Source organism: Oxyura jamaicensis, chromosome 6 (genome assembly GCF_011077185.1).
Source record: "Oxyura jamaicensis isolate SHBP4307 breed ruddy duck chromosome 6, BPBGC_Ojam_1.0, whole genome shotgun sequence".
NCBI lineage: Eukaryota > Metazoa > Chordata > Aves > Anseriformes > Anatidae > Oxyura > Oxyura jamaicensis.
Genome location: NC_048898.1, coordinates 25,980,156 through 25,993,714, shown reverse-complemented (window position 1 = coordinate 25,993,714; position 13,559 = coordinate 25,980,156). Strand labels below are relative to the sequence as shown.

Here is a 13,559-nt window from a genome sequence, read left to right as displayed (position 1 = left end):
AACATAATACATTTTTTAAAAGAAAATGTAGATGTGCTTTGTTTACAAGCAAAATTGGTTTTCTTTTAAACATAAAGAACAAATTGAGGTGCAAATGTTTCAAAACTTAAAAGAAAATTTTAAAATACTATTGAAGAAGCAGGGCCAAAAAAATGGAAATTGGTCATTTTTAAATATATATATATATTATACATAAAAATTCGAAGACAAACTTTATTAAACAAAGAATTAATTCAAAATAGAGAACTGTTTGATCTTAAGGTGAAAATTAATATAGTAAGGATTACTGTGATATTCCTTCAATATGCATGAGGCATAGTTTGAGCCAATCCATATTTATGGATGGACTAATTAAGGCACTGAAAGAAAATGTCTGACATTAAATAGAAAATAAGGAAATAAGGAAAGTGCCTAAGAAAGAGATGTTGAATAATTAACTGGCCTGAGATTAACCCAAAATCCTTCTTATTTTGTCAGCTTTACTATTATTATTTTTAGCTCTTCCCATTCAAATTGTTTTAAACTCATACACAAAGTCTTCTGACGGGAAGTGCTACTCTTCTGTTTTAGGATGAGATGAACAAATCCATGGAGTTGACATTGTTGAGAGCCTAGATGACTAACTCAGAGCCTATGATACATCCAGTTCCCTATGTCTCCATAAATCCTGATGGGATTGCAGGTCTTCATTACCTTGTGAGCTATGTCTGGAATACCAGTGGCCCAATTACATATACAAACACTGCACATGTAGGAAATAGGCATGGTAACTGCAAGCAAAGTAGTCATCTGGGCAACCCTGAATGATTTGCAAGTGTGATAATGTTATTTGTCTGGGTAAGTGCAATGAGGAAATGCAGGTGTACTCTATGTTCATGACGTGGATACACACAGCACCAGGGACACTATTTCATTACTTTGGTTATTGCATTTGAGAACAGCTGTTGAACAAAGTGCATGACATAAGGCTAGATGTACAGAGAGCCGTAAGCACTCAGGTCTTCCAAGACATGTCTGAGATGCTGCCTAGCCCAAGATTTCCTCTTCCTGTGCATTCAAATTTTGCATAAAAGAAGTTCTGCCACTTCTCTAAATACTGGTGCAGGTCATGTGAGTTGCTGAACAGGATCAACTAAACCAACAAATTTCTGTCCTGGCAACCTTCAAGGCCTAGGGATTTACCTGAGAGTTACCTAATTCTGAGTTAGGACACCTCACCCAAGCTCTTCTGTTCCTTGCAGCTCTCAGCACGAGATGGGCTCAAACGCTGTAATTACAGCAGGCAGGGCAAGATGTTGAATCTGAGCCTAAGTGACTTTGCATTCCTGGACATGGTTAGAGAATGGGAAGAGCTCTCCCCTGGTCACTGCATTTCACCTGAGATGAGAAGAGGACAAGTTGAGACAATGCTCTTCAAGAAGCTACATATGCTGAGTAAGCTATAGCTCCTTCTTAGCCACACAGACATCTGAGCTACTGGGAGATAAGACTGACTCCACACTTAACCTGCTCAGTGTCTACCAGTATATGGTAGCTTCCCAAAAAGGGCGTTGATTTGTAACTCTCATTATTTTTAATGCATTGTATAGACAATTATGTGCCTAATTCAGGAAACTAGAAGCACAAGAATAACACTAAATAAAATTCATGGAGATTTACCTACAGATCCTTCACTGATTTCCCACCTGAAATGTTTTAGACACACCAGAAATAATCTGCCTGAGCTGGCTTTGGGGCAGGAGTTCTGGATTTCATCCAGATCCTGCCCCTAATCACAGCACACCCCCATACTGATCCTGAGCTCATTACTGGAACCAAGCAATGCACTTGTGAATGTCCACAGCCTGGCCTTGCAAAGCCAAAATCTGACCTCTCAGAGAGAGGTCAAGTAGTGGCTTCAGACAGAATCACAGTATTTTGAGATCTTTAATTCCTCCCCCATATAAGAACAGTGTGCAACAGTACACAAGTTCTCCATGTTAATTTGCTCTTTGAAAAATGGACTTGATGAGAAAATCAAGTGTTCTTTCAGTGGAATTACATTTGAAAATGGAAGCACAGCAAGGCAATTTGCCTCAGTAACTAATTTCTCATGTCTGTAGCTTAGTAGCATCAATACTTTAGCAGCCACTGGGTTAGATAATTGGAAATAAGGGTGATTCTTTCACAGAAAGCTGATATGAAAACTGACTCAGACTGGATTTCCACTCTGTGGGTTCATTTTCAATGTCAAACTGGAAAAGGGACTGGAGGAAGTATTCCCTACCCATGAATCAGAAGTCATTATTGTGTCCAACCTGAAAGAAAAAAATAAAAATCTACTCAGAAAGTAAGAAGAGGGAGAGTTGGTGTTTAATTTGAGGAAAGGTTGCTTAAAATGTGTTTAAAACAGAAAAGTCTAAACTGCTTTTAACTTTTCAACTGTTAGAAGTTCTTTAGTGTTGCCAAAGTAGCCAGAAATCTTAAGGGTGCTGTGTCTTAATTTAGTTATGCCTGCACACTTCTGGCAAGCTATGTTATCTCTCCGTGACTTGCTCTGTTATCATTTATTATACAAGTGGAAAACATTACACAAGATGGCTATGTGTGAAGCAGCGTGAATCCAACAGTGTTGTTTTTCAGAGCACATATGAATTCATCCCTCATATCTTAGTATGTGGAAGTTCAAATCCTTGTACTTCCAGAGGAATTTCATAGAGGAAGGCTGAGAGAGCTTGCAAACTGTGGAAGACTATTTGCATTTCTTTTCCTTTCTTAAAGCACAGAGAATCCCCTAACAGAATAAGTCATTAATATTAAATTGAGGTAATTAGCAACATAACTGCTAGGAAAACTGCATAGTTAGTTCATTACTTAACACATTCAAAGACCTATAAAACTGAAACATGTAATGCTTTTACAATTCTGTCTTTCCCATAGAGAAGAGCAGAAGCGTACACACCAGGCTAGGTAGCTGTTACTCTATTGCAACCCTGAATACTCCTAGGAGAAGAGATTTTTTTCCCTTAGTTGCATTTATTTTCCTTCAGGCTCTGGTTGTGACAATGTCAACATATGTCCTGCATAGAGGCAGACGTGGAAACTGGCTCCAGTGTGACCCTGTTCTCCAAGGCTGTGTTGCTGGCTGTTTCAGTGGGCAGTTGCAGTAGCCTCAGCAAGGAGTAATGGGAACCATCAGTACTGTTCCCTCTGTTCTCTGTTTTCTACAATTCATTAATCACCTCTATATTACACTGTGATTTGCAGATCTGCAGTTTGGCCCAGGGGACTCTCGTCTTACTGCTTTGCAAGTTAATGAAATTTTGCACTTTGAGAGTTTGCATCTTTTGGACCACTGAGTTCTGTAATATGCAAACGTAGATTTACCAGGAGAGAGGAGGCATGTTGAGGTCAGAGTCCTCCACACTAGCTCTCCTTGAGGCAGCATGTGCTTCAAGTCATATCACAAGGAAGGGGCTGTGCTAATGAATAGTGCTCCCCATCAATAATGAAATTGGCCCCCCACCCCTCTACAGCTATTGTCATACATATAGACTCAGAACAAATCACCATTCAAATACAAGTGACATAAAATTGAGTAAGTCATGGCTGAAGAACAGGCTGCACTAAAAACTAATTTCTGCTCTTTTTTTAATGAGCATTGTCTGCATGAGTATCTCTAGGTATGTCTTTAAAGTAAATATTATTTAATGATTTCTCATTTATTTGTGCAGTACTATCTTTTATATCTTCAATGAAGACTTGGTGTGTTTTTCCCTTAATTATATCATGTTCAAGAAAGATCCAAGAGCATGTAAGAGAACTTACTTAATACTCTTAGCTTTGACTCCAGCAATTTCTCAATCTGTCTCTATCTGAGTATTTACAATATTTTAATCAGTTCATGCATTTTTGTATCATGTGTTTTTCTAAATTTAAAACCACTTCAAGAATAAAGGAAACAGAAGTCATGTTCTTTTAACTCTTTCTTGTCCCTGTAATCCCTGTGATTTTGCTAGCTATCACAAAAGCAATTTTTGATGAAGCTGCGGTAGGAGAAACAAGCCAAAATGCTTAACCAAGCACGATGCATGGATCTAGAATGTTACCAGCAACAAACAGAGCAGGTACTCTTTGTAGAGAAATGTAACATCATAGGTGGTGGCAGGGCTCTGGTTTGGTGGGGGTGAGAGCAGACCTTGCTGTAATTAAGTAGTTCTTCTCCCAAAACAATAAGATACACTCCTTCTGGTATCCCAAAGGCTGGATCCTCTGGTCTAAATGATCATGTAGTCCTTGTGTATTGCAGCACTGTATTAACCCAGCAGGCCGCAACATGGACCAGATTCCATGTGGGAGTTTGACAGATGATGAAGGGAAAATGGCATTATCGAGATTCAAACTAATGTGCTCAAGCCTTATACCTGCTATTCAAGCCTTGAAAAAGCAGTATTCAACTTTCTATTTTGCATGGAAATTCTTAACAAAAACATACTTTTTGCTGAAATTTTACATTGGGTGCATCATTGTTGCATCTTGATAGAACTGCTCCCATTAAGTGAAAGTGTAAAGGGGCAGATGCCCTAATAATAGCTTGTTTTGAAGTGCAAAATGGGTTTAAGTACTCAGCATGTCATCTTCTAATCAGGAATGAAGGTTATAATTCAAGGCTTCCTGACAATCTCAATTTTGTAGTGCTTATATAAATGAGTATGTAGATATGTGTAAGTTTTTTTTAATTTACTGCATAGGTAAAGGAATGCATTTCCTGGTAATACAAAATACGATCTGACTACAAATGCAGCCAGGGCTACCTGCTCCAGTGAAAAAATATCAGGTGATGACATCAGAAGGCATTTACAGAAATACATAGCACTCTGGGAATTATTTGTCCCACTAGAAGGACAGCTGAGGATCTGTTGCCTTGAATACTGCATTCAATAACCTGTACATATAGCAAGTCAGCACGCTGATTGCTTGAACCCTAAAGTAGCCTACATCCAGCTTGAACTCTTAGGAAGAGTTCATGTAAAGGCCCTCAGAGTTCAGGTTTCCATCAAGCTTGTCTCCTCAGGAGACAGAAGGGTGGGAAGGACTCACAGGCCTAGAAGATGGTCTTTGTTTCTCTCACCTTTGAACATGTCCACACCTCACTCTCCAACTGCCCCACAATTCTGACACCTCTGTTTATTCACTACAATCTTTGTAACTGCCACCAATGTCCTTTCCAGAAGACCTGTCAGGTTTAGCTGGCTAATCTTCTGGAATTCCTCTAAGGATGGAGAAACATGCTGGATGGTCAGCCTGTTAAAGTAACTCCAGAAAAATCAATGGCACCTTCACAATGTTCTTCCTGGTTTATGATTAGTCAGGGGAAGAAGGCTGGCTGCAGGGTCTTTGATCCATGAACACATCTGTAGTAATTGGGGTCATGGCACTTCCTGTAGTTACTGCATTTTGAAAGGCTAAAGTCAGTAACCCCTGAGTAATTGGGACGGCTACTGAGCAAATGACATGCTTTGAAGCAATCACTTTATGTTAATTACCTGGGGGGGCATCTGGAGGTGAAAGTTTGTAGCAACAAAACAGAGCTAGAAATAAAACTTGGGATAAACCACTGCAAATTCAGTCCAAAATCCTGTCTTTGGTCTGTTTATGGTTCATCATAAGCTGGGCTCTGGAATGGGCCCCTGAAGAAATCATTTCTGTCATCCCAAACTACCAACCACACCCCTGCCATGGTGCTCCTGGATATGTATAGCGAAGTCCAGGAGCAGTGGGGCAGATGGGGACAGCTTCTGGTCAGTGCCTCTACTGCTTCAAAAGAGCAGATGCTGAAGCAACCAGGACGAGGCTTGCAGCACTAGTGGTTTACCTTCATCTTGCTGCTGGGGGATATGCTGCATGCCAGAGCAGGGAAATAATCCAGGCTTTAAAAACCAACACTCCAAAAGAACAACTGAATGTCCAAGAACATAGTATTATAAAGAAAATATGCATGTACTTTCATAAAGATATTTAGTCAAACATGCCAGCCCAGCACTACAGTATCAGTATGAACCAGCACACATTCCCATTCCCAGATCCTGTTTTCCTAATTTTTTGTAGAGTGAAAGATGACATGGTGCCAGAGCTACTTTGACAGATGATTTTAAAAAAATCTGGAATCACCTTTTTCAAGGATTAATTATTCACTACAGCGAGGAGAAATTACAGCAGCCAAAGACTGTTTTATGCCCATAAGTCCTATTCATAGTGAAGATGATACTGCACGGAAATTTAACGTGTATAATAATAGGCACATGCTCTCTCAAAGGGTTCCAATGCACTTTGGAAATAGCACAATATTGGCTCAGATATGGGCCAAGCCATGCCCCTTCTGCATCTGCACAATAGTCACAATTCCTTTATGGCACTATTCAAATATACCTCCATCTGAAAACTATTTGAAGCACTGGCAAATCTACAAGGCAGTGCTTTATACAGAGAACTGTTGTTCTGGAACCTCATGCATTTTGGCCCTGCAGCACATTCTGTTGTGCCGTAGAAGGTGAGTGCACAATTTGACAAGCCATTCCCATCTCTCACCACATGAAAATCAACCATTGCTCTGTGGGTAGCTAATTCACAGAGATCATATTTGGCATGTGATATAGGTTACACAAGATTTCTTGTTCAAGGTCTCCAGTGGAGATTTTTTCCCTTCATCTTATATATTTCTCAGTTCACTGGAAACTATCAGGCAGATGCTAGAAGAAAGATCACTGCATGATGTGCAGTGAAAGGATAATGGAATAATATATACTTAAATACACAGAAACGTAAGCACATGAGCTAGGAGTAGTGTGTAGATGAATTTCTCTGTACAACATGGATTGTGAATATTTTATTGGTTGGCAATAAATTATTGATTCATTATACTTAGAGTCTTTCTTAGATTCATTGATTGTCCTCTTTTGACTGAACACTGCTTTCATCCCTCCCAGCAAATATAGAGCTAAGGATAAAAGCAGGGTGGACCATCCTGGCTGTTTCCTGGCACCAACCTTTCCATGTCAGTGTCCTCTTTCAACAACCTTGAATAAATGATAGAGAACATGATAACACGGTAGTGGCAGTTTATGCTAATGATCAAAGCAGTCCATCATTGGGGAATAAATGTTCTACTTAAGGAAAAAAATTGTTAAGCCCTAAAGAAATTTATTACCTAGAAGGAAAATTCACTTAAAATTGTCCCACTTAGTCTGTTAAAAAGAAAGAAGGCAGCTCATATCATATCATGGAATTTCTCCCACTTTTGCAGTACATTTGCCTGAAACAGCTCAAGTGAAAACTGGGAATCAACATTAGTTTCTGCTCTTTGAATACCATTGAGGCATTTTCCCAGCTGTATAATACAGGGAGCAAATATACCCTGTTCACTCTGCATTGCAAGCTTCTTCCCTCTGAAACGACACATAAACTGGGAAAAGACCTAACCTTCGGTTTGATTTACATAGAGGATTGATTCACCTTATCCACCTCAAATCCTTTGTATTTTGATCTACCAACCCAAACAGATCATTTTTATATTAATCAACGTTTAGGATTTTAGGCCTTATTGATAGCGACTGAACTAGACCCAATTAATTTTACACAAACTGCAGAATAATCTGCAGATGATAAATACTTAAAGCTCTTTGATTTGAGTGTGGTTGTAGGCAGAAATGTTTTTAATTAGCAAGTGGATTGTTGTAAAGATGGATGGATAAATAACATCATGCAAACTGCTATGAGCTTCTGAAACTCTGCCTAAACAAACAAACAAACAAAACAAAAAGATAAGCAGATTTTTATCTTGTTATGGTAGCTTTCTAATCTGTGTTCAATGCAGCAGAAATACCAAGTAAAATCCATACATTCAGAGCTTGTTCTTTTGTTCTTGGTACATAGAACACATCTAACTACCCATAGCAAAATGCTGTGCTACTGAGATATTGAGTGAATTAAGGACAAAGTGAATTTATACACAGTGCAGTTGCACAGAATTTCCATGGCACAGAAGATACAACGTATGGTTCTTTACCACTCTTTTTCTAGTCTAACCAAAAAGCTGTCATCATCGTAATTTGTACTTACCTGGTACTTTCCAGTTGATTTTTATTGCTCTTGCTGTTCCTGATGTTGATATAACTGCTTGATGTTTCTGTTGAAAGAAAATATGGAAAGAGAGGAGCTGATACCCAAGAGAACAAAGATAAATTACTGGGCATAAATTATGCAGTTTAATGTATCAAAGTCTATTGGAAATAATAGAAAGAACATTTATCAGAAGGTCTGGAGAACACATGATCCTTGATTGTCAGCCTCTATTCATTTAAAGAAGATTCATCATTCTCAGGGACATTAATGCATTTTATGGGCACTTGACTAGCTAGTCATTTATCATCATACACATTTTAGATCCTAAATATACCAGATATTTTAAAAGTAATAATTAAGAACTTTTAAATTATATATTTATACATGTTGATTCATAGGGCACTCGGGGACATGCCATAGTTTGTTGGTTTAATAGGATTGCTTATCTACCTGATTAGAGTTAATCACCTTTCTGAAAATCAACTGTACCTTTCAATTTTATTACATAAAAGCAAGCTGGATCCAAAGACTCATTGCAGTCACTTGTTCCTTTTCACCAAGTTTAATTGACTCTCTGGTACCTTTAGTACAGGAAGTGGTAGTACCACCCATCTCACAGACTGTGTAGTAGTCCTAGAAAATGAGCAGAAAAGGCTGAGAAGGATGGATGATTATCGTACACGGAGAAGACAAATGACCCAGGGACTGTCCAGCTTGGAAAAGAAATGAGAATATACCTGGAGCTGTGTCAGACCTTACAGGTGCTGTTGTTAAAATGCTTCTTAAGAATCCTTCCCTTGCTCTCATCAGAGATATGATACGGAGATAGATGGACCTCACTGACCCTTGCTTACATGTCTGTAACCAGCCTTCCTGCAGAAATCCACAGGTCTCCTTCTGGACTGACCCAGGCATTACCTAAGAAACTCTTTTTTTGCAGCACGCTTCTTGATTGTTTTGTTTTGTAATAAATTTTTAAGAGCAACGGGAAGATGTCTTTTCTTATTTATATATTTTCAGTTTTATTTCTCTACGTTTACTTTTCTTCAAAATGCAAGGAGTATTCCTATGAAACTGACATCATTCTGTCATTATCTTCCCTGATGCTCAACCTTAGCAAATAGAAAATAAATTAATACAAATTATAACCATTGCTAAAGACAAACAAGAAAACTGCTCAGTGTTACACATGGATAAAAAGTCACTACTCTAATTTGTTTGCAGTGCAGAGGAGAAGCAAAAATTAGAAAAAATACAGCAAAGGGACTCAGAAATGAACAAGACACAGCACATAATGCTGTTTAGGTGCCAAAATCCTTGCAGAAGGGATCTTTCTGGGCAGAAAGAATTGGTGCACTCTTGCATTTTGTGTAGAGATGCCTGCTAAAAGTCAATCCATCTGTTCTTTTTCACTCTTAGTGATATATGAGGAGAAAAATACTGGCTTCATTAGAGTCCATCTCTTTTGGAAGATGCAGTTAGGAAGCTGTGCACCCAACTAGCATTAAACCTGATATAAACTTTAAGCTTTCTACAAGCAGTTTTTTTCATGTCAAAGCCAATTCTGGGTCAAGCGGCTTATAAATCTCCAAGGTTCATCTGAAATTCTGGATTTTGCATGCTTGTGCTTGTCAAGCCAATGCAAATTAGAAGCACTTTATGCAATCTTTAAAAGCCGCTTCCCAGAAAACTTCTGATTGCCTATTTGCCAAACTGCACCTGACAGAGTTGTATTCCTGAGCCATAAGGCAAGAGTGGGATAGGAATTCCTTACCTTTTGAGTATTTTATATAAAAAAAAAATAATGTACATGAACTGATTTCCCTGAACCCAACATGCTCTGGATCCTGTATGAAGGAGCATGGAAAATCAGTGAATTTCAATTTTGTACAAGTAACTGTCCTTATTATTTTTGAGTGTAATTGCTCTGCCTGATTGTAATTGCAACACACACACCATTTAGTAGCCTTACTGGCACTACAAAGAGCCATCTTTTGGATTGCCTTTTGATTAATTGCATGTTTTTTGCTGAAGTCTAAAGCTAGTTAAAGATCTAAGGAAACACATCTTTTTGTCATAAAATGTGCCAAATTAATTTTTTTTCATGGGAACACATTGATTCCAGTAAAACTGAACATCAGAAATGGAAATTGCTAATTACTGAACATCAGAAAATGGAAATGAGCACGGAACATCTTGTACAATAATAAACTAAATGATGCAAAATGTAAATTTTGTAAACTATCTCTCCAGTATCTTGTCAGCATCTCCCCAGTTATCCCTCCTTTGGTCCATTTTGAGATTTAGATCCATACTTAATAAGTATTTAAGCATGAGTTTTACTTTACCCACAGGTAATAGTGTGAACATCTAGTCATGGGCTAAAAGGGATGCATATTATTTACCTAATTAAATCAGAAGGTCTTCACTAACTGCCTGTTTTCCAGTGTATCTATAAAGTTCCCAGAAAATCCAAGTCTCCATCTCAACAGGAAGAAAGAAAGAGCTATAGGTGATACACTACAGTTTGCTTACAGGATCTCTGCACTGGGATTTTTTTAACCCCATAACACTCCTTTATGAAGATGACAACGCAGATACAATTTTATATGTTCTTTATGTTTTGTGCTTTTCTATTATATTCTGTATTTTCCACTAACCTTGGGTTAAACAGGAATTGTTTCTGCCTAACCAAAGTCCTCAGTGTGACAGCTTTGCTGCCTAAGTTTTGTTCCCATTCTCTCTGTGCTAAGCTGCTGACATCTACAGGGAAGGAAAAGGCTCAGATTTGCAAAAGACAACTATTTGAAATTCTTTACATTCTATTTCTCACAACCCTATTACACTGCAGTCTGTTTATACCCAGCCTTAACTATATTTTCCTTCCAAATAAATGTAATTTTCAAGGAATATACTCAACTGACAAATGTGGAAAATGATACACTCTGTCCAAATGACAAGGTTAGTGGTGTTATGAACATCGTATATTTTCACCAATTAGCAATGTGCTACCAGCCATAATGGGCTAATCACCCCAGGTCTGGGTGAAACTTAGGAGATTGACCATTCTTGACTTCCCTGCAAAGACCAACCAACAATGCCTTTCCCATTTCTATTGGATCCTTCTGCCATCTGAACAGATTTTTGTCCACAAGTAACCAGAAAACCAGTGCTAACCTCATTGTATCAATTCACATGATACAGGACCAGGAGTGTTCGTCACTTGTTTCTATACTCTTGAGCCAACCGTGTCCTATATCTGATCGCTCAAAATATTTGGCAGTTCTTCCTCACAATATGCTTAACAAAAAGGCCACAATGGCGCTAATCATCCTGCTGTGACTCTGGTTTGGCTACATAGCAGTTTTGCTTCCAGCTCAAGAAGAAGAAAATTAAAAAAGTAATGAAAAAATGTACTTAATGAGAAACAAAAATGGAAGCAGTACTTCTCCAACTCATAAGAAAGTTATGTTTTTCACTGGAATGATACCTTTTGCCTGCTTTTATCTACACACATTAGGATTCTAGAATTTATTTATTTTTTCTCAGTAAGATTAGTGCTATAATTTCTGCATCTTTAACCTCATTAATAACATTTTTAATAACATCTTTAACTTCAGTAATAACCTCATTAATAACATGCAGTAGTTTATACTGAACTATATACAATCTGACAGCTTCTTCCCACAGAAATCAGTCCTTCATGCATTAGGAGAAGCAGGAGCTGGCTTTCACTATGAGTAGCAGTCTGTGTCACAGTTGTATTTCCATTCCAGTTATTTATTTCACTTAAAGTTAAGTACAAGTGGAAAAATCCCCCATTTTCTGGCTGTAACTAATGGGCTGCTGTTGCATTTTTGCATTGCTAAAAGTATTTACTGCGTACTACCCCAAGTGCAATAAAATATTGTAGAACCTGAGCTTTTAGCACAAACACATACAGAACATAAAGGCACAGAGTCAGAAAAGGCCAGTTAGCAGCTCTAATCTGTCCCCTAGGCACTGGGGAATTTCCTAGGAGCAATGTCCTTCACTGCCAGCAAAATTAAGGGGGGCAGTACCCTGTCACAGCTAAACCAACCTTATGGCTTATTTTCCCAGCCAGAAGCTGTGCTCATTGTGCCTACGGCTTACCACTCTGTTGACCTTGTGGCAAGTCATTTTGGGCACAAATCCGGCATACAACTACTGAGAAGATGGAATCCAGATGTTAGGTGATACACTGTAGACTCTTAAAACTATAGCTGACATGCTGAGGACCAAGGTAATCTTCAACAGAGTTTGAATATGGGATATTAATATACAGCCTTTTCTTTTGAGATGAAGGACAATTGTTAAAAGTGACATAAAGTACTCTTGTGATGTCCTTTCTCCACAGAGCACAGCAGCTCCCGTTTCTGTTTGGCTCTTCTCCTGAGGTGTGGAGTTTAGAGAGAAAGAAATCTGAGAACTCAAATTAGGTGCCAAGGTTTCTCTGCAAACACATTCTTCCTCATAACAATGACATTACAGCATGCAAACAGCACTAGGAAATACAGGACCATCGGCTGTCACAGTACATAGCCGACATTACCTCACAAATATATTTGCTGTATTTGCTAACAGTCCTCCCCCAGAAGGATCTGAGTTTCCCTGTCTTAAATGAGGAAAGCCAGCCGGAAGGGACAGGTGAGACCGAGGCAGACCTGACCCTTTTTGTAGAATAGAGAGATTGCAGCCATCTGGGATCTAACCATCCACCCACACAGACAGAGGGGTGTACACCTCTGTGGCTAATTTTGCAACCTTTCAGATAATCAGGGGAGTCCCTGTAACCATTTACATCATGCAATCAGTGGGAAACCCGAGCACAGGATGGAAGGGGCAGAAACTTTTCTCTCTGGCCTTTGTGGTGCCATCTCCAGAGGCTCCTGGCCTCTCCACGCAAACAGCCACCCCTGATTCCACTCCATATTGCTTATGAGGAGATGGCCCCTGAGCAGCTGCTCATACACACTCCTGAAGCCATCTACCAGGAAGGTTTTGGTACAATTAAACCCGCTGCAAGACAGAGACCTCTCGATATCCTCAGTGGACCAGTCCTGACTGGTCTTTTGTACTTGAGGGCAATGCTGCCCAAATCAGTTTAAGATGCCCCTCAAAACCTTTCTGCCAAAGTAACAGAGAGACAGTTCAGCAGCAGACAAGAAAAGCCAAAGGCTGTAGATGTGGTATTGCTCCTGATGAAGTGCTTATGGCACTGCAGAAAACAGATAATTATTTTCTTTTACTTCTGTAGTCAGGTAAGGATATAAAAGGAAAAAATCATACCCCTTTCCTGAGGGTAGCTGGGAAGGAGCAATACCTAGCAGGTTCAGCCAGGTTTGGTCTGTAGAGTGAGAAGACTTGGAGTATTTTAAAAATACTTGGAGTAAATAAAATACTTGGAGTATTTTACCCCTTTAGGTAAGTGAGGGAAA

The 13,559-nt window shown here is 38.9% G+C and overlaps 2 long non-coding RNA genes across 7 annotated transcripts in view; both read right to left on the bottom strand.

The window, feature by feature from the left end:
* The window catches only part of LOC118169073, a 36,905-nt gene extending 35,522 nt beyond the window's left edge, over nt 1–1,383 (bottom strand). For 5 of the 6 annotated variants that reach the window (XR_004751909.1, XR_004751912.1, XR_004751907.1 and 2 more), the window contains exon 1: nt 1,183–1,381. This is a non-coding gene — a long non-coding RNA (uncharacterized LOC118169073). Of the gene's footprint in view, nt 1–1,182 lie in introns of all 6 variants that reach the window. The other variant, XR_004751908.1, reaches the window with a different exon arrangement.
* Nucleotides 1,384–7,593: 6,210 nt separating this feature from the next.
* LOC118169074 lies at nt 7,594–10,247 on the bottom strand. The gene is made up of 3 exons (XR_004751913.1): nt 9,875–10,247; nt 8,590–9,212; nt 7,594–8,164 (listed from the first exon to the last, which is right to left on the bottom strand). It is a non-coding gene; the product is annotated as an uncharacterized LOC118169074 (long non-coding RNA).
* Nucleotides 10,248–13,559: the final 3,312 nt, after the last annotated feature.